Here is a 21,994-nt window from a genome sequence, read left to right on the forward strand (position 1 = left end):
ATGTTTAGCTGGGTCCACACCAGCTCCCCCTCCAAATAAATTCCTATAACACCCCCAATTTATCCGTCATTTTTTTTAACAAATCGGGAGGGTTACGAGCACGAGGTAAATCGTGCTAGTGATTACAGTCCAAAAGTAGATTTACAAGTATTTACACTTGTAAATCTACTTTTGGACAGTAATCACTAGCACTATTTACCTCGTGCTCGTAACTCTCCCGATTTGTTAAAAAAAAATGACGGATAAATTGGGGGTGTTACAATTCCGCTCCACCAAATTGATGTAAGATTGGCGAATTTCAAAAGTACCCGTGTCCGTAGTGGGGAGCTTGAAGCCCTTGGGAAGAGAGGTAAGGGTAGGCTCAGAGTGACTCGCTAAAGTCGACATGATTGTAGTAGGGGCAGAAGTAGATGTGTCTTCCTCTAAAGACCGATTTTCTGCAACAAATGCGGCGTAAGCTAAATCAAACGTACTCAAGTCTTCTGCTTGATATATCTCCTTCCAAAAGTTTCGTCTAGCACGGAGAGTTCTTTCTGGTTCTGGGTCAAATGGTATGAGTTCAGACCTAAAAGACCTGGGCATAAACAAAACTAGCACTGAAAGGTGAGAAACGGTCTCAAGGAACACATGTTCCTTGAGACAAGAGACAGACTGAGGTAAAACAAATAGAAAAATGCGTCGCCTCCCCGGCAACGACGCCAAAATTTGATGAGGCTGTCGCAACCTATCAAAAATAAACCAACTGGTTTCTAACTAATATAGCTAGGGAACTCGGGATCGTATCCACAGGGTGGCTATTTGCAAATCTAAATGTCAATTCAGGTCTGTCTGAGTCACCAAATTGGGGGGTTTTGAATTGGGTTCTAAACTAAAGCAATAAAATAAAAGGACTGTAAAGAGATATTAAATTAAGAAAAGTATAAAGGAAAGGCGCTAGGACATCGGTTCACCATGGATTATTACGGGTCAAAGATAGGGTCAAAGGTCAGTCTCAATACCGGTCTATAGGGCAGTGAAAAGGTCCTCTCGGTCCGCTATTCGCCCTAGAATGCTTCTAGCGGCCTCTCGAAACTTACTAGGGCACTCTAAAGTGTGTGACAGGTCTAACCCTTTCCAGGCTTTCGAACTTAGGTCGGGGTTTATCAATTTAATTAATCAATTATGTCGACTTAACCAATTAATCACAATTAAATGTCACAATTAACAACATAGACCAATTATATCGACTATCTAATTACCTAATTAATATCGTCTCAATCCATGGCTCCCCTAAATCCTAGCAAAAAGGGATTTAGCTACTCATAATGAAATTTGCAATAATAATTGAATAAAACGATAAAGGGAAAGAATTCATAATGAAATTAATTGAGAAATAATATAACATAAATTAAAACTAATAATAATAGCGAGAGAAATAGATGAGATTAACAAGGAAGAGCAAAAGGGAAAAGAGGAATTAAAATTACCAATATGAATCCGAGTATAAGCAATGGAGAAAAAAGGAAAATAATTCTAGATCTAAAAGTTTACAGAGGAAAAGTGTCGTAATCCCAGTGTCTGCTTGCATAAAGTAAAGTGTAAAAGTGTAACATAATTAAAAGATTACAAGAGCTTTTATACTAGGTCCAAATAAAAGAAATAAAATGAGCAAAACACGTCTGTCCGTCTAATTAGTCGATCGACCTAGGTGTAGTGTCAATCGACAGTATGTATAGAAGTCTATCGACAGAGCGAGTAGATGTCTATCGACAGAGTGAAAGTTTCGCAAAACGGTCTCTGTGTCGATTGACAATGTTTATCGACATATGGGCTGTGTCTAATGGTCATGTCTAACGACATATTACACTGTCTATCAACATTGAGAGGCAAGTCTATCGACAATAGCAGCACGTCAATAGACAGCATGTACAAAACTCCATTCCTCGCTCTCCTAAGCTCGTCTAAACTCTTCCAAGTTTCTATCTTGTTCCTTTACCGAACGGATTTGGCTTCTAAATGCACAAACGAGTCTCAAACCTGCAAGAGACATGAAATACATCCAAAATAGCAAATACGGGAGGAAATAGAATGAAATAATTATACAAGTAAATAGAAATGTGTGCCAAACATGTGAATAAACGCATATAAAAGGCACACATCAAACCTCCCCAAACCAAACCCTTGCTTGTACCCAAGCAAGCAATAAACAAGATAGAAAACGGGACTAATGGAGCGGCATACAACTCAGAGCTAGCTATACAAAAGACTCGATAAACCAATTTAATGCAAATGTGACACCCTTGCTAAGAAAAAAAAATTCCAAAGCGATTAAGCACATAAATTTCAAGTGCAAACGAGTTGAACTAATGACCGAAAACTACCAAACCGCCGACCTTGCAAGACCATTTATGTTGGACTCTCACGGGTCGCTCATCTCTAATTAAAGCACAAGGTGAGTATACATTTTGTAAGAGGAAAAGGAAAATAGTCACTCACCTAACTACGACCTACAAAAGCATGCATGCAATGTAACATGATAGATATCTCTAGTAACCGTACACATACACTCCAACCAAACGAGGTCCAAAACACATGCCGAGGACTTATATATGAATGTGAGGTGAGGTAAGTGGGTAAGAAGGGGCAAAATGATTTGGATATGTGGAGGTAAAAGCCAAGCTAGCATCGAACATAACCAAAAGTAAGGATATTCCACTTCTAATCCAACATCAAAAATTAAGCATAATGCCAAGTGTGGCATAAACTCACTCACAATATCAACAATACTCCTCAAATAATGAATATAATCAACATAGGAGTAGAAAGAATGTCACTCTTTTTTTCTTTTTCAACTTCATTTCTTTTTTTTTTCTTTTTTTTTTCATTTGCTTTTTTTTTTCTTTGTCATTTTTTTTTTCACAACATTTTTTTTTTGTTCTCTTTCTTCACCTTCCTTCCAACACAAAAGCATTCTTCGTAAAATGACCACAACAAGGCTTCCAAAACTTACCAACAAGACTAGTTTGACAAGGGTAGGCCATATAGGAATGTAGTTGAATAAGTTGGTCAAAACAAGGCAAATTTGGCTAATGTGAGGCTAATAGGGGTAAAGCATAAAGGAAGGGTCGCCTCTCCACATGTGTCTTCGCCACAAACCCGAGTGTATGTAGGCAATAAGAGACAAATTTCATGCTTATGCAAATTGATGTTACATGCCATGTAAGGAGTACTACTCACATCCTAAATAGATCAATTATATCGACTATCTAATTACCTAATTAATACCGTCTCAATCCATGGCTCCCCTAAATCCTAGCAAAAAGGGATTTAGCTACTCATAATGAAATTTGCAATAATAATTGAATAAAACGATAAAGGGAAAGAATTCATAATGAAATTAATTGAGAAATAATATAACATAAATTAAAACTAATTGTTGGAGTTAGTGTCCTCTACAATAGTGCGTTAACATAATAAATCTCATTAATGGAATATCATCAGATATTTAATTATTTGATTCTCGTCAGTTGATTAACGTAAATCGATAACGGTTGGCTGACTAGAGTTTGACGTTATTGTCGTGAGACGGCGGCGATCAACTGACCTCTTTCGGTCACACCTAAAGGAACGAACCCCAATAGACAACTAATTAATTGTATGAGATACAATTTATTTAGTACCTTGATTTGTAGACTAAAAAGTTAGTCGATTATTTTTAGAGAGATTTCGAGTTGCGAACTCGAGGAGCGGCAGTTATTATTTAATTATGCGATAATTGAATAATAAGTTTTGGGAGACGGGTTTTAGTTAATTAACTGTTAATTTACTAAAATTGTACTAATTGATTAATGTGATTAATATTAGTACGTAAATAATATGTGTAGTGGTACACGTATATTTACGGAGTGAATTGGACGAATTAATTATGGAAGTATTTAAACATGATACGATGTTTAAAATAAAAATTACACGGATTTGTGCGACAAATATAAGAACCAACATGGACCCGTAAATGGTCAAGTGTACCGTGTAAAATAAGAGTAGTGGATGATTACTCACATAATCATTTCACCTTATTTTGTATACTACCATAATTTATCTTATGTAAGAGTTTGCATGTGATGTAAGATGAAAAACATAAGACAAATTTGTCCACTCCCTCACTCACCTCCACCCGCCACTTCCCTTCCTATTCACTCCATCTATTGTTCATTTATTTACACTACCTCACTTCTTCACTCAATACTTTGCATGTGAACAATTCTTCAACATCTCTCTAAAAATATTACTCATCTTTACTAAGCTTGTTAGTAAAAATATATAATTACTAAGACTAGTTAGTAATATTACTAATAATATCAATGGTACAATATTAACATTAACAAGTTCTAGTTCAATACTTGTTAATATTTTTGGGTTAGTTCTTGGGTGCAACAAGAAGGAGATCTTCTTTTTGAAGATTTGCAAGGAGGATCTTCCATTTGGTATAAGCTCAAGAACAAGCTAGTAATGTGAACTAGTTTGTGCCCTTTTACCACTAATTCAATGTAAGGAAATTGTTTTTCCTTATACTTTCTTTTTATGCTTTCATATTAGCATGCATGTTACATAGATCACCTAAATGACAATTTATGAGATAAATTAATTTTATTAGAGAGTCTAATATGGATCTATGATCTTTCACTAATAATAATAGCGAGAGAAATAGATGAGATTAACAAGGAAGAGCAAAAGGGAAAAGAGGAATTAAAATTACCAATATGAATCCGAGTATAAGCAATAGAGAAAAAGGGAAAATAATTCTAGAACTAAAAGTTTACAGAGGAAAAGTGTCGTAATCCCAGTGTCTGCTTGCATAAAGTAAAGTGTAAAAGTGTAACCTAATTAAAAGATTACAAGAGCTTTTATACTAGGTCCAAATAAAAGAAATAAAATGAGCAAAACACGTCATCCTGTCTGTTCTAATTAGTCGATCGACCTAGGTGTAGTGTCAATCGGCAGTATGTATAGAAGTCTATCGACAGAGCAGAGATGTCTATCGACAGAGCTGAAAGTTCTGCAAAACGGTCTCCTGTGTCGATTGACAATGTCTATCGACATATAGGCCTGTGTCTAATGGTCATGTCTAACGACATATTACACTCTGTCTATCGACATTGAGAGGCAAGTCTATCGACAATAGCAGCACGTCAATAGACAACATGTATAAAACTCCATTCCTCGCTCTCCTAAGCTCGTCTAAACTCTTCCAAGCTTCTATCTTGTTCCTTTACCGAACGGATTTGGCTTCTAAATGCACAAACGAGTCTCAAACCTGCAAGAGACATGAAATACACCCAAAGTAGCAAATACGGGAGGAAATAGAATGAAATATTCATACAAGTAAATAGAAATGTGTGCCAAACATGTGAATAAACGCATATAAAAGGCACACATCATGACACGTGGCGTATGATGGGGTGGTCGGTTGTTGCTTTAATATAATATATGATGATATATATGATGATTTGCGTAAAAGCGTCTCACATAATGCATGTCTACTTCAACCCTGACACGTCTCACATAAAGCTTGTTTTTTTAATGCCGTAAATTTAACTTGTTGCTTATATTTCTGTTATGAATTTTATGGTATTTAGGGCAATTAATTATCAGGCCAATATTCTTGTCAATAATGACACTCGAGATTCTTGCCATTAATGATTAGATTTATTACTTTAGACATAATTTATGTAGTATTTTAAAGGCAATCAAATTAATTGTTATATAGTGCATAATTTATGTACTATTTTAAAGGTAGTCAAACTAATGTGTGATGATAATATTTTACTAACAAAGCCTTTCATATGGCTATGACACGTGGCATTCAACGGGATAATTGGTTTCAGCTTTAATATAATATATGATTGAGAGAAACTTACGAGGCCAATTTGCTACATTTATAATTTAAGGGTCTTAATTGCACATAGTATCAAACTTATGGGGGTAATTTGCTATATTTCCCCATTTTATGACTTCACTCAATTCTCTTAATAAGTCTTCCACTTTTTTTCATATAAAAATAAAAAGGGTGAAATATGGAATTAATAGCGCATCAATTTAAGTTCTATAAATAATGCATTAAAATGTAAAAACTCTATATACCGTGCATGCATGCGCGAGATTTATATTAGTTATATACAACAAACTTAATAACTCCATTCAAATTACCCCAGCTAATTTTGCTTAAAGCAACACTATCCGTTTTAATCTTAAGACAAATGATACCCATCTTAAACAAGAATTACCTAACCTAACTAGGGATGACAGTGGGTCGGGGACCCGACCCAGATCCTTAGGGTTGGACCCTAATGGGTCGGGTCCGGGTCTGAATTTTTTAGACCCGAACGGGTATGGGTCTTAGATAAATATTTCGGGTCCGAGTCTGGGTCTGGGTCTGATTTATAGGACCCGGACCTAACCCATGGACCCGTATAATAATAATATATAAAAAAAAAACTAAGTTTCCTAAACAAACACAGACACATCCACACCCCGTTTTATTTTCCTTCCTTTCATTCCCAATTCTTTCCTTCACCTCTAACAACTCACTGAGACGGCTGACGGCGACGACGAGCCAGCATAGAAGTTCGAACAGCTAAAGGTTAAATCCCTCTTGTTATCTGTCTTATTTTCTCAAAAATTGGTTTCAATCAATTTTTAAATTGAGTAGCACTACCCTAAAATTCAAGATTGATATGAATCTGAATAGTTGATTACAGTGAATTTTATTTTGTTAATTGTATATTTGTTTGGGAACTGAAATCGATTTTGTACTTGTATATTTGTTTGGGAACTGAAATTGACACAGAACAGTTAATTAGGCTGGTTATTTGATTAACATGTTGCTAATTATGATTAAATGTGGTGATGAAGTGATTTTTTGATTCGTGGAAGTGCAATCAGTGGGGTTTTTGTGTTTTATTTTTCGAGCTTGAAACCCTTTGTCACTGTGTACTCACTGACCATTGTATGTACCTTTCAAAATTTACAAAAAAATGCTTCTAATACTTTGGACCCGCGGGTAGACCGGACCCGGACCCATTAGGTATGGGTACGGGTATGGGTCTGACAATTTTAGACCCTATAGGGCCTGGGTCGGGTCTGGGTCTAAGCTAGAGTACACGGGTTCGGGTCCGGGTCCGGGCCCGGGTCCTGCTGGACCCGACCCATACACAACCCGTTGCCATCCCTAAGCCTAACTGTTGTTGACCCAAATAAAGTAGCCCATTATCAAGTTAATCCTAAATTGACATCCAAAATAAATATCGGGTCGGGTAACGAACTTTATGATGATATTGTGGTTTTGAAAGTGCGGAATTGCGTAAGGTATCATCACTTACTTGAAGCTCGGCCGTGTGTCGGACATCCATATCATCAGCACCAGTGTTGGCATTTATTTAGTGATGGAGACTAAATTTGTAGGCTTACATCACACCCACTTCATTTTCAAGTCTTCCAACCTTCGCACTTCTACTTCTTACCCGATCAACCTTATTTGCCGCCCTTTCAATTTCTCTTCAGGTATATTTTCAACTTCTTTTTCATCTCAGATTACTTGTATATACCCAATTTATGTGTTATTTGATATTATAAATAAAACCCATTTTCTAATTATTCAATGTTTACTTCATTTGGGGTAGTTTAATTTCTGCAATATAGATGTTTTTCGTAGTTTAATAGGATTATTGAGCTTGGACTAGTTTGGAATTTTATCCAATTGGGTGGAACTGCTTTAGTCGCGTAATCCGGAGCTATGTTACTCTAATTTGGCTTGGATACAGTTATTTTTCGCTAAGTTTTCAATTTTTTGGTCTAAAATCAAGTGTTCGTTTGTCGTGTCATGTTGCGTCTAGTGTGAAGTGTCAGGAATAACATAGTCGCAAATTTGTGTGGTTAATGGCCAAGTTTTGGGGGCAACTTTTTGCCATCTCTTATGATGAGGCCGTCACTTATTAAACCAGCTGCTTAAACTTTTAAAGACCATTTATTCATATGTTTTGCTTGAATGACAGAATGACTTTGGATTGCATTGTTTGGATGCATATGCTACTAGGGTTTTTATTTTTTGTCCTATCTTGGTGGTGTCTCTTGAGTGTTCATCCTCTTCTGTCTTACTTTGTCTCCAGGAAGAATGAGCAAGTCTGTCAAATGTGCTATGAAGTCTTACAAGTTATCGGAACTTTCTGTGTCTGAGTTTGATAACCTGAAAGCTCGCCCTCGCATTGATTTTTCTTCTATTTTTGGTGTGGTAAGTTGTCGTCTATCTTTCTTTACTCTATTTTTTCTCCTCCACCCTATTAGTTTGACGTGGAATAAGCTAGAGTTGAATGAGTTATTTTGCCGTTTGGTACCTTCCTTGTCTTTAAACTGTTGGGGCCATTTCTTTCTAGTGTGTCTTATATGAGAGTATCTCATAAATAAGAGCAACCAAATACTTAAGAGTAATCTTCATTTAATTATATAGTAAATGGTTTGGTCTCACATGTATAACCTCTCAAGGCTCTCGTATAAGTTATTGTGTTCATGTTTTTGTATCTATAATTGAAAATCAAATTACGAATTGCTAAAAAACCCCTGTCAAAACAGTAAATGATTCGTGTCTCTAACCAATTTTCAGGTCCAGCCAATTGTTGATGATGTTCGCACACGTGGTGATGATGCAGTGAAAGAGTATGTGCTTTACTCAGTTTGCTACCATATGAGAATCTTGTTTCTTTGCTTTACTGCTTCTGAGTTCTGATTGTGCATCCAATAAACTTATGCAACCAGCTTAGTCGCTAATAAGTTTTCTGTGCAGATTCACTTCCAAATTTGACAAAGTTCAATTGGATCAAGTAGTTGAAGATGTTGCTGATTTACCAGACCCACAGGTGCACATACGAGTTACAGTAATTTTTATTGACAAAAAATGTATTATTTCTGAAAATTAATACTTCCTTTGTTTTTTTTTTTTTTTGCACAATGTGCAATTGGTGTTCTTGCATTTCATTGGTTCATTTTACCACACAGCTGCTTTTATGAACTTTTTCTATACTACAGCTTGACCCTCATGTTAAGGAGGCATTTGATATTGCATACGACAATATATATGCATTTCATCGCTCAAAAGTCCAAGAGAAAAGTGTTGAGAACATGAAAGTAAGTCTCTGTTAAACCCTTCAAATCTTATACCACATTAGATATGTCATTTCATTTCTCTCTCCTTTTTCGCTTTTTTTTTTTCAAATTATTGCCTTGACACATGAATTTTGTAAAGTCAGGGTGTTAGATGCAAACGTGTAGCAAGAAGCATTGGCTCAGTTGGTATTTATGTCCCAGGAGGAACTGCTGTCTTGCCTTCTACGGCTCTTATGCTTTCAATTGTAAGTTACATCATTTCTGGCCCAATGACTTCAAGTTCGTGAATACTGCTAAGAATGTAATATTGAAATGTAACAATATACTACTTTCATCTCACCGACTAAGATTCATTTGGGCCGCAAGATGATTGTTCTTGCAACACCCCCAAGAAGGATGGTAGCATATGCAAGGTATATTTTTCCCCTCTTTTCCATGGCATTAGTGTACTACAAGGAGTTCCGTGATGAAAAATTATTCACTTTTATTAGGAGGTGCTTTCTTGTGCCAAGAAAGTGGTGTCACACATATCCTTAAAGCCGGGGGAGCTCAGGTCTGACAGGATGTACCATTCTCCACTAGGAAATTCTCACCCTTTTTGCCCCATAACAGTGTGCAGTGTACTAGTTTGTGCTCATTGTCCTTTCTCTTTTGATTTCCTTGTCACATGTGCCATTTGCCATGGCATGGGGAACATCCTCTTGCCCCAAGGTAATAAAACTTTGACCTTCCTATTAAATGTTGCATTATTTTTTTACCTTTATATGTACTTTTTCAACAACGAGTTGAGCTTCGCACATTGTTCAGCACCAGCACACAGATTATTTTTTACCTTTATATGTACTAGTAGTTGTTTTGTAGTGGTTTTCAAAATGTATTATAAGATTTAGCTTATAGAAATTCTCTATTTCAATGCCTTCACTGCCTCATGTATAGTTGTTGGTAATTTTTCCTTGAATATGCAGGTTGAGAAGATCTTTGGACCAGGAAATCAATACGTAACAGCTGCAAAAATGATTCTGCAAGTAATCATCAAATTTTTTTACTCTTATGATTCTTGACGTTGTTAATTTACACTGCATAAGTATTGGCTCCCTCCTTTCCTCCCATCAGAACAGTGAAGCTATGATCTCAATCGACATGCCTGCTGGCCCTTCTGAAGTTTTGGTCATTGCTGATAAATTTGCTAATCCAGTTCACATTGCAGCAGATTTGCTTTCTCAGGTGCTGCTTATCTCATTCAGTCTTCTGCTTTGCCTTCATAAATCATTGATAACTGCTTTTTCTTGAGAATCCTTTTTTGCATGTGTTATTTCGTATCTAGAATGCCTTCTTCATGCTCTGATTGGTGACTAATATTAATCATCAGGCTGAGCATGGACCGGATAGTCAGGTTGTGCTTGTTGTTGCTGGTGATGGTATCAATCTAGCTGCTATTGAGGATGAAATTACCAAGCAATGTGAAAGCCTTCCAAGAGGGGAGTTCGCAGCAAAAGCATTATCCCATAGTTTTACTGTTTCTGCCCGGGATATGACTGAGGTGTGTGTTTTTTGTTTGCCCTAGCTCATAAGTTATACAGGAACTCAATACAATACAATTATACTTCATTCTTCTAAAACTGTCAGCCCTCTTTGCAAAAACGTTTTAGATTGTGGCCTTGTGCTTTACTCGGCCTTCCTTATCTTTTGAAATTTCATGTTTTGTTCTCTAAAAAGGTGCATTATTTGCTCAATTTGTGGTTCTATTTCAGGCCATCGCTTTTTCAAACATGTATGCTCCAGAGCATCTAATCATCAATGTGAAAGATGCTGAGAAATGGGAGAGTTTCATAGAGAATGCAGGTATTTTTGTCATTCTGTGGTGATGCTAAATATGATATTTACTGATACAAGAAAATAAACATTTCCACTTCGATGGTGTTTGGTTTGGGTTGGTGTCACTTTGGTGCCCTTAGATATTGTAGATCCCACCTCAGTAACCTAGAGAATTGAGGATCTTTTTACGCTAGTGACCTACGGTTTGAATAATTTCTCACTTTGGTGACCTAGATTACAAGCAGTCAAAATTCATCCTAATCAATACTCCTTCACATTCGCCCGAAAGCACCATTTGTGTTTTGCACCAATATCTAGGCAAGTAAAATATTTACCATATTACCCTCATTTCCCTCTTAGAGTCTTGGTCAACCACCACAAATCCAGAATCCACCATTTATCCCATTCACAGTTCTCACCTACTAGCTCCACCAGCCCACCCTACCTCAGGCACCTGCCCCCAGCCCCACCATGCCTCTCGACTACCACCACCAACTGCAACCATCTTGCCCCTCTTAAACCGCCCATGCCCTGAAACCACCACCCCATCTACTTGAAAACAGTCCCACCCAACCAAAAATATCCCTCAACCACTTGAAAACAGCCTCCCCACTCGAAACAGCACACTCACCCCCGAAAACCCATCTCCCACCCCCGACTCTTGGCCAGCAAAGTTTGTGATTTGAAGGAAACTTTGGTTATAGGTCAACAAAGTGGGAAACATTACAAACCTCTAGTCACCAAAGTGAAATTAATGAAAACCTCCAAGGCATTAGAGTGTGAAATTAGGTCAAATATAAGGGGACCAATGTGGAAATGTTTGTAAAAAAAGATGCCATAATCAATATTGTGACTGCCAAATTGCTAATAATGCATTAATGCATCAGTGTCTCCATTCCTCGGCATGTAGTCTCTTTCAAAATCCAAACTAGAACTGTAGAAACGATCTGACGGTTACTCGATCATTCACCTCACGTTATAATATATGCAGGATCAGTATTTATGGGGCAGTGGACACCGGAGAGCGTCGGAGATTATGCAAGTGGAACAAATCATGTTCTCCCTACATATGGGTATGCAAGAATGTATGGTGGAGTGTCTCTAGATTCTTTCCAAAAGTACATAACTGTACAGTCTTTGACGGAAGAAGGTCTCAGAAATCTTGGCCCATACGTGGCTACCATGGCTGAAGTTGAAGGCCTCGAAGCTCACAAGCGAGCGGTCACTTTGAGGCTGCAGGACATTGAAGCAACACTAACGGCCAAAATGAGATGATATAGAGCTTGAATAATGTGGTGTTTGAATCATCTGTAAGTGATCCATTTGTGCCATTGACGGTGCGTTATGTGCTATTGATGAACCTGATGCATCATACTTGAAAGTTCCGGTGAGTAATACTTGTGGCCTAGGTTTGAGCTTATTTTTATCAAAATTGACCTTGTGACCCATTTACGCCAAAATAAATAAATATAACTGAGTGCTCAGTTAGCGAAAAATATTTGATGTTACTGAGTACTGAAGCTGCTAAAAGTCGAGAAACTGTCTTTCCATTTTGAGATACAATTCAAGTACGTTTTCACTTTGATTTTCAAGAGATGAATTGCTCTTTGATTTTGAAGCATGTTGTAATAAATCTGAAGGACTCCGATTAAGGGCCTCATTTATATTTCCGTTGACCTTGAGACGAACTTTGCTAAAAGGGAACGTTTCTTTTTTTAGTACTATTTCATACTCTCATATATCAGGATTAAATTCTAGTAAAAAAGTTTAAAAATTGGATGAATGTGTGTTTGGAAACGCTTGTGGGCTTGCTCTCCTCTTGGTTTGTCTACGGATTTCACTGAGTTTCTCTCTCTTCGAGATTGGGTTATTAATTGGATCTCTTTCTTTGAATCAAAGACCAAGGAGTCGTCTTCTACTATTCTCTTCCTCTCTATGGTTTGGAGCATTTGGCGCCTACGAAATGAGATGATCTTTGCGGGAAAGGTGTTCTCGATAGACTTCTTTTTCAATATCCAGGCTAGTGCGGCGCGTGTGGCGATGGAGGCTGAGAACGTCACTACTACCAGAGCAACGGGTGGTTATGGGAGGCTGCATTATGACCCATGGGATACCACTAGAAGCGATATTGCAAATAACATCCCCTACTTTGTTGTAGGGGATAAAGGTTCTTGTCAACCTTTTCGTGCTAAAGTTGACGCTTGTTGGGAGACCTCGTTACACGCCTCCTTAGGATGGGTGGTGTACTCACCGACGGGAGAATGCTTTCGCACTTTTGCTCGTAGCTTCACTGCTGAATCGGCCATTCAAGCTGAAGCTTTTGGAATTAGAGACCTTATCAGGTGGGCTATGGGGGCTAACATTCGACACTTGGATATCTCTTCCGACTGCCTTCAATTTGTGCTTCAGCTGGCTCAGGTGGAGGTGCCTCATCACTTAACTAAAGGATTGTTGCAGGATATTGAAAGTTGTTTCACTTCTTTTCATTGTATTTGTTTTAGTTTTTTACCTCGTCGTCTCAATAAGGTTGCCCATAACCTAGCTAAAGCTGAAATGAGGTTGTAAGGCAATCATTTTTTACAGCTGCCAAAAAAAAAAAAAAAAAAGGTGTGTTTGGAAACAAGCTTTAGCTTCTTTAACACATCCGTAGGTTGTAGATATCTTCCTGTATCTTGTATATATTACCCTTTATATGAAGGACTTGTGAGTTGTGATATTAGTAGATCTTATAAGTTATATCAATCCCCAAAAAAGCGACGAACCCTAAAAACCCAAAAAATCCCCAAAATCTCAGCCGCCTTCTCGCTGGCGACCTCACCACGCCTTCATAGTTCGCCGGCGAGAGGCTTTTCTCCCCTTCTTCGCTTTTTTGAGTATATCCCTCTTTTCCTTTATCAGATCATCGACTCCAATTGATCGTCCGTTTGAATTTATAGTTCGTCTGCTCTTTGGAACCGATTGATCTGTTGTTAGCTTTGGTTTGGGTTCTTTGTTTGGGATTTCCTTGCTTTGGTTTGTTTCGATCATGGCTTCCGAACTGTTCGGAATTTCTTCGTTGCTTTGTTTTTGTCCATGGTTGTACTCCGTTGGTGGATGATGATGTCTTTTCATAAAGCTCTTTCTCGTGGATTCTTCTCCTCTTTCTAAGATTAATGCCCTTAAAGACTTTGGTAATAACCTTTTTAGACAAAGACGTTTGATTTTGCGGCCGATTGCTATGATAAAGCTTGTCGTCTTTTGTGTTCTCGCTCTATCCGATAAAATTGATCGTGATTTGCAATCTTTTACAACGCCGGTTGTTTCCTTATCTCTTAATTTAGTTTGCTTGCGCTAATAAGCTTCACGCTTTTGATGGGGCTCGATAATTTGTTCAATGGTTTTAAATTTCTTCCCTCGTAATGCTAAGGCTCTTTTAAAATCTTTTGTAGCTCTTAGAGGTTTGAATAGATTAGCAGAGGCTAAGTGTGCTTTGGAAAAGGCTTTTTTGATTGAACCGCATAATAGAGATGTTGTTGAACAGTTGGAGGAAGTTAGGAATTCTCTCTTTTATAATCAATCTGATCAGCACAAGAAAAATTTAGGTTCTTCTCTCTGTTTACAAGATGTTGATGTAGTGGTAAGTTCGGCTGCCGACATTACAAGTGGTTCATCGTTAATGTCGGATTCTAGTAATGATGTTGTATCGTCTTTAGATGCTATGGAGTTAGGTAGTACCAGTAGTGACAGCAATGAAGTTAGTTGTACCTCTGCCTTAAATGTCGACTTGGAACCGTGCTCCAATCAGGAGGAGTTGGGTAGTTCTGACTGTGATAGCAATGACGTTGGTTGTACGTCAGTCTTAAATGTCGACATGGAACCTTGTTCCAATCAGGAGCAAGGGGATCGTTTTTTCAATTTCAAGAAAAGTGGTGGCGAATTCCAACCTTAAGATTGACACCAACTCTTACAAAAACCTTCTTGAGGGTAAGACCATTTATGTTCACCAAAGAAAAGCTTTTAACTACAATGACTCATGACGGGCTCACAACCTTCCTAAAAGAAAACTTTTGGGAACTCCCCATGAAGATTTTTCAAGGGAAGCAAAGTAGTTCCCTCTTAGGTCCTTCGACCGAGAAGCTCGGTTCAATTTCAAATCTTACGATTTGAGAGAATGTCAAGATGGTGAAAGATGAGGCTATTTTTCATATCAATAAGAAGAAACGTCGACGTCGATGCATCCGCTATTAGTAAGGTCTCCACGACGCATTTGAATTTACGGCAATTAAAGATCGAGTTAAGCAAGAAAGGTAGTTGCAAGGTGGAGCGGACCAAATCACGGTCAAATGTCACGAGCTACTTGGTAATTTGAAGAAACGTTCTTTGGTATCTGTCGAGCTTTTATCTTCTTTTTGCAGGTACACTAAGACGGTTGCAGAAGACAAAGGGAATAAGAGAAAGGACGCTCACTTAATTCAGTTCGATCACCATTACCATCCACCAGTCAAGAAACGCCGTTTATCGTCTTCTTTTGTTTCTAGTTTTACCACGGTATCATGGGTTTCGTGTAACTTAGGCCCCTCTACTGGGCCTGTGTTTGTTCTCTGGTTGGTTTGCGTATCTGAACCTATGTAGTTTCCGTTTCTGCTTTTATAATAGTACATCTTTGTCCAAAAAAAAAAAGTTATATCAATGAATGACCTCAAATGTTCAGACACTTGAGAGATGAATATGTTTTCATTTCCATGAAATATAAGTGTAGATACAAACTCAGGAGAACAAGAAAGTTATAAAAGTTACGGGTCAATGCAAGATGACCTTTATGGTACATAATTGTTATTGCTATCTTAATTGCTCTACTCGTAAGGTATATCCGTATAACTGCTATCTTTTTGTTTTTTTTTTTTGAAGTCCCAAGAGTCGGGATTATATTATATCATTAAGAGTAACTAACGCATCGTTTACATCACGATTAGGAAGACCGCCTTCGCAAAGTTTCTTTCCCGAACAAAGACCCGGAAAATGAGCTAAGAAATGAGCAACTCTAGAACAATTACGATAAACAAAACGCCAAACAATATTATCCAAATTACGACTCAGCCTTCTAATCTCTTCCACGACAAAAAAATAAGCTGCTTCGTCCCGTCCTTCCTCCTTGTAGTATGTCAATAACTGTTTTACAGTCGCTCTCCATGGTAATATGCCTGCATCCACGTCGCATCGCCTCCTTTAAGCCTTCCAACAGTGCCTCCGCCTCCTCAACCTTAGCCGTGCCCCGTCTGTTCACAGCCATCGCCCACATCACTTCCTCATCACGTCCTCTACAAACAGCTCCCAGCCCAATACCCCTCCCCTCCTTCACACCCGCATCACAACACACAGTGACCCAACCTTCAGCGATTCGAACCCGACTACCTTCGTCCCTCCTATGTCCGTTGCTTGCTACGCTGCCTCTACCACCACCCACTCCCTCCTCTCCACTGACCATCTCCACCATAACTTCATCTACCCTCCTAACCACTTCCAACGCATCCACCCTCCGCCTATCAAATACTAACTTATTCCTTGCCTCCCAATTTGCGCAGCACCCCATCATAACCTTCATCCTCTCCTCCGCCCCAAACTCCCTCCACATATCCTCCACCAACTCCCTCACCCTCTCATGCCCCACTTCCTTCTTAATCTCCACCCCCAACCCGTCCCAAATCCCTCCCACCCAACCACACCCTTTAACAAGATGGAGACAAGTCTCCATCTCGCTAAAACAGACCAGACACACCACATCAATGCCACAGACTCGTCTCGCAATGTTTTCCTTCGTAGGAATCGCCTCATTACAAAGTTGCCAAAAGAAGGTTTTGACTCGCGGCAAGACATTCGTACCCCACACCCCCTTCCACAGCCACTTCGAGCTCGTCCAATCCGACGGTCCCTGTTCTTCAACCCCCCTCCTCCATGAGAGCACGATAAGCCGAGCGAACAGTGTAAATACCATCCTTTTCCAACGTCCAACTCTAACTATCTTCGTTGTATAGTCCGCTAAGGCGAATATTAAGTACAATCTCTTGCTCAAAAGGTAAAAATAAAGAACATACCTTGCGCGAATCCCAACTTCTCCCATCAGCCCGCATCAAGTCAGCTACCTTCATGTCCTCGCTTCCAGTAATTCTAGGCGACAAAATAACCTTTGAATTTGACCTCTTAAGCCACGATCACTCTATACCTTTGTACCCTGACCGTTTCCAATCCTCCTAATGCCACCCTTCCTCACCACGGCTCTCGCTTCCCATATACTCTTCCAGGTGAAGCTTGGATTACGCCCCAGTTCAGCATTCATAAACGCCCTACCTCGATAGTACTTAGCTCTCAACACCGTTGCAAGCAAGCTATCCGGTTCCGTATTCAGTCGCCATGCTTGTTTACCTAACAACGCCATATTAAACTTGTGGAAATCCCTGAACCCAAGTCCACCCAAACTCTTCGGCTTACATAGCTTATGCCAAACAACCTAAGATATCTTCCGCTTCCCACCGTCCGAACCCCACCAAAACTTTGAGACCATCGATCGAAGCTCTTCGTAAAAGTTACTAGGGAGTTTGAAGACACTCATTGCATATGTAGAGAGTGATTGGACAATAACCTTACTCAGTACCTCTCTACCGACCTTCGATAACAACCACCCTCGCCACCCTTGCAATTTCTTGCTTAGCTTATCCCTCAACAGGCTCGTAAGAGCATTCTTCGAGTGCCCAATAACGGTAGGCAGACCTAAGTACCTCCCTAGATTGTCCACCACTCGCACACTCAGTTCCACAACCAACACACCCTTTTGCTCATCATTAACACAACGACTAAACGACGCAGTTGTTTTATCAAAATTTACCAACTGCCCCGAGGCCCTTTCGTAATCATCCAGAATTCCCTTCACCACACGGACCTCGTCAATATTTGCTTTCATGAAAAACAGGCTATCATCCGTGAACAATAGGTGTGAAAGCACGGGAGCTTCATTCGCAATTTTAACCCCGTGAAGGGCTTGTGTCTCAGCAGCTCGCCTCATAAGGCTCGATAGCACCTCAGCGCATAGAATAAAGAGGTATGGCGATAAAGGGTCTCCTTGTCGAAGACCCCTTTCAGGAATAAAATCTCGAGAAGGCTTGCCATTAATCAGTATCGCGAAAGAGACCGTCGTAACACACATCATAACCCTATTAATCCACCCCTCATCGAAGCCCATCCTACGCAAGACCCTTTCCAAGAACACCCATTCGACCCTATCATAGGCTTTCACCATATCCAGTTTAAGCGCTGTAGATACCCATATCCGTCGATATTGAAATTTATAGAGAACCCGACAAACACCCGATGATGATAGGACACATGTATTCTTTAGTTGTCATTGTCATTATTTGGGTTCGTTTTACGATGTAGAATGAGCGTTGTCGACGGAGTATCTTATTAATTTAAATGATATTTAAATTAAAGCTTTTTTAAGGTAAATTCATTTTACTTTATTTTGAATTTATTTTCTCAAGTTTATTTTATTGAAAATAAAATAAATAATTGATTTGAAAAATCATTTTATGAGTGTATTTGATTTGAAAAATCATTGATTTTAATGTGTTAATTTGATTTGAAAAATCGAATTTGAAAATCGAAAACTCGTTTTAACCACACGTTTTGGAGCTCGGTTATAGCTCGGTTTTTGAGCCCGTTTTCTTTACGAGTTGGCACGAATCTCGAGTACACTAACCAACCTAGGCCTCTACCCATCCAACCCCAGTTCGAACCCCCATACCCACGGCCCAAATCCCGTCCCAAATACTCCCCAAACAGCCCGCAACACAAACAGCCCACGACCCCCCTGTTTTCGTTCAGCTCAAACCCGAGTCCAAAACCCGCTCCAAACACCACCTAAACCCGTGCCCATTAACCCTACACCATACCCTAGTATCCTACCCATATTACCTTAGCTTAACCACCAAGAAAACCCCCCATACAAACCCTAAAAACCCCACGAAATAGCTGATGGACAGCAGCTATGCGAAACAGGCCCGACTGCTTGTTGCCCTACTTCTACCCTTCGAAACTCCTTATAAATACCTCCTCTTCACCATACTTTCATTCTTCTAAGTTCTCCATACATACTACCGTCACTTATAAGCTTTAAACTCCAGAAACAAACCCTAATTGCCTCTTAAAAACTCTCGACAAAACCGACATACAAAACTGAGAATCAGTTTGTGTGTCTTCTTTGGAACCCTTCGTTCAACCCTCAAACCTCCATCAAAATTCGAGTTTCTTATTCCTAATTAACCACACAACATCCATCTACATCTTAGACAAAGATTCACGAGCCAAATTGACCTTGAGAGTACACGAATCCCCTCGAAAAACAGAGTGTCATACACTCTGTTTTCGCGGCTTTTCCTGTCTGTCCAGTTCTGTTTGTGCTCGTTTTTCGTGCCCAATAATTCAAAACGAGCAGGGATTGTTTTATGATCTTTGTTCTCCTATCTTTCTAGTTTTCAAAACATCTTTTAAATCTAATTTTCACCATGAAACGAGTGAGAAATTGCAGTTTGAAAGTTGCTGTCCAGATTTGCAAAAAAACGTGTTATTGCTTTGTTCCTTTGTCGACGACGGCCTCTCGATATAAAATATACGATCGATTACGACCCAAGACGGTGTCAACGATACATGTAGGTTGAGGGTGCATCAAATCCTCCTCTTCTCCCTTTTATTTCGTTCTTTTTATGTTTGTTTTTTATTGTTTCGTTTTACATTGTTTATCGTTTTGTTTATCGTTTAATATCGTTAACTATGAAACTAGTTTAGTCCGAGTATGAGTTAAAGTACCACCATGAACACCCGCGTTGACTTGAGATGGGAAAGAAATCCGCCACATCGGTCGGTCGTATCCCCCGTCTCATTTACATATCCTCGTGTTCAAGGTAGGGCATTAATAAAACGAATTCTAACTTCGCTCCTCACTTTTGACCCCTCGTTTGTTTCGTTCAATTCGACCTACCCTAGGACCCTTCGCATGTTAGTTTGACCTCTGATTGTTAATATATGACTTATTTAGACGACATTAGATCAATTTAATAACCTAATTAGACACGTTAGGTGGCTTCGACACAAGCATTAAAATCGACTAACAATTCTATAACCTAATTGAATGCATCTCTCCTTTCACATGATTTCTCGCTAGTATAAGAGTGCGTGCTTAGCACCTTCTTATTAACACTCGACGAGTTAATTTAATTAGCGAACTTGACCTAATTTGACCCCTTAGGCCGTGTAGAACACTCGGTTTTAGGCGAAGCCTTCTGACCTCTTTTGTCATCGATTTCTAATGTATTTTCCATATCGCTTTGCAAATCTATCTAACCTAATGAACCTAACCTAGGAACTAGGGTGGCCGTGTCTGGGGCCGTGTGCTTGGCCGTGCCTTTTGTTATTCTTGCTTCATCTTTATATCGTTTATTCATCGTTGTTTCGTATTTTGTAATTACCTTTTGCTTATCGAGTCGTTTCTTGTAATTCGTTTGTAATTAGTTTTCTATTTGGTCGAGTCAAATGATTTACAAAAACCTTAGTCTTATTTGGTTAGATAGTTGTGCTCCAATTCATGTAAGAGCGTAGTAAATCGCATGTTGTTTAAAGCAACATGGCCCGATTTATGCTAATGCATGCTTTGGTGTTTGACCCAATGTCTAATTCGATAAGATTAAGCGAAAGCACACATTACGAGGAGTGATCCAAGGCCGTGAGTCATGTAGACCGTGGGCCACCCCTTTGTGCACGTTTTCCTAGGCCGAATGGCCATGTGTCGTGTATGGTGTCGTATATAGCAATTGTATTTAGATCGAGTTGTATCACTAAATTCTCGTTATGTCGGCATGAAATGCCTGGGTTGTAATAGGGTAGATCCCAACGGCTCCCCCATTCCCATCAATCCTTGTTTGTTTCGTTTATATGTTGTTAGATCAATCAACCCACACGCTAAATTACAACTTTGACAAAGTTAGTTTAGTTGCATCTAAATCGACATAGAAACTTCACATGTTAGGGTTTTAAAACGATGTTTGCATATCATATATCGCAGTAGCTACGACCTTGTTTGAAATCCGATACTTGACTTAGTAGAGGCCGTTATCGACGGGCGGGGTTAGGTGTCCTTATGGGCTTCCTAACACGTACCCTCACCCCTTACTCAAGATCTATGGTTTGTGGATCCGTCTAAATACCATTGGATTACGAGAGTCATTCAAATCGAGTAATATAGGGTACAAGTCTTCATCTTTAATCACTCGTAGTCGATTGGCTTTATGCTTTTCGTCGAAAGGTGTAAAGTTGACTTGAACGGTTCCAAGTTCCCAAAAAACTTGGTGGCGACTCTAATTTGTCTTAATTCGATTCGAAAGAACCTCGAGTCGATAATGCCTAGTGTGGATCCCGCGGACGCAGTTCCCGCGGGCCTTGTCCACAAGCGCCATGTGCCCTTCGCCATTCCGAGTATTCTTCATATGATGAAAAACTTCAAAAGCGATCAAAATATTGTCCGTGATTAATCTCCCCGGCGTGAACGCACTTTGATTTTCCGACACCACATCACCTAGGAATTGTTTAAGCCTATTTGCCAGCACTTTCGAGACAAGCTTGTACACCACATACTAAGGCTGATTGGTCGAAATTCCCCCATATTACTTGAATTTTTGACTTTCGGGATCAAGACAATGAAGGTCTTATTGCTTCCTGGTGGTAGTGGCTCTCCCCGTAAAACACGCAAGACGGACTTTAGTACCAACGGCCCTATAATATGCCAATACGTTTGGTAGAATAGAACATTCATTCCATCCGGTCCCGGGGCTTTGAGCGGGTGCATTTGTTCCAGAGCCACGAGCACCTCCTCCTCCGTATAGTCCGCTCTCAATATAGCATTCATATCATCAGAGACCCGCCCATCCACACCATCTAACACCTCTTCGAACTGCTCAGGACATCCTATACGAAACAAGTTAGCAAAGTAACCACGCACCACTTCCTCAATCTGCTCAGCCCC

At 39.4% G+C, this 21,994-nt stretch overlaps 1 pseudogene; it reads left to right on the forward strand.

Moving 5' to 3' along the window:
- Positions 1-6,486: 6,486 nt before the first annotated feature.
- Positions 6,487-12,649, forward strand: LOC141596943 (histidinol dehydrogenase, chloroplastic-like; annotated as a pseudogene).
- Positions 12,650-21,994: the final 9,345 nt, after the last annotated feature.

The sequence above is a fragment of the Silene latifolia genome, chromosome 8 (assembly GCF_048544455.1).
Source record: "Silene latifolia isolate original U9 population chromosome 8, ASM4854445v1, whole genome shotgun sequence".
In the NCBI taxonomy this organism is placed as follows: Eukaryota; Viridiplantae; Streptophyta; class Magnoliopsida; order Caryophyllales; family Caryophyllaceae; genus Silene; species Silene latifolia.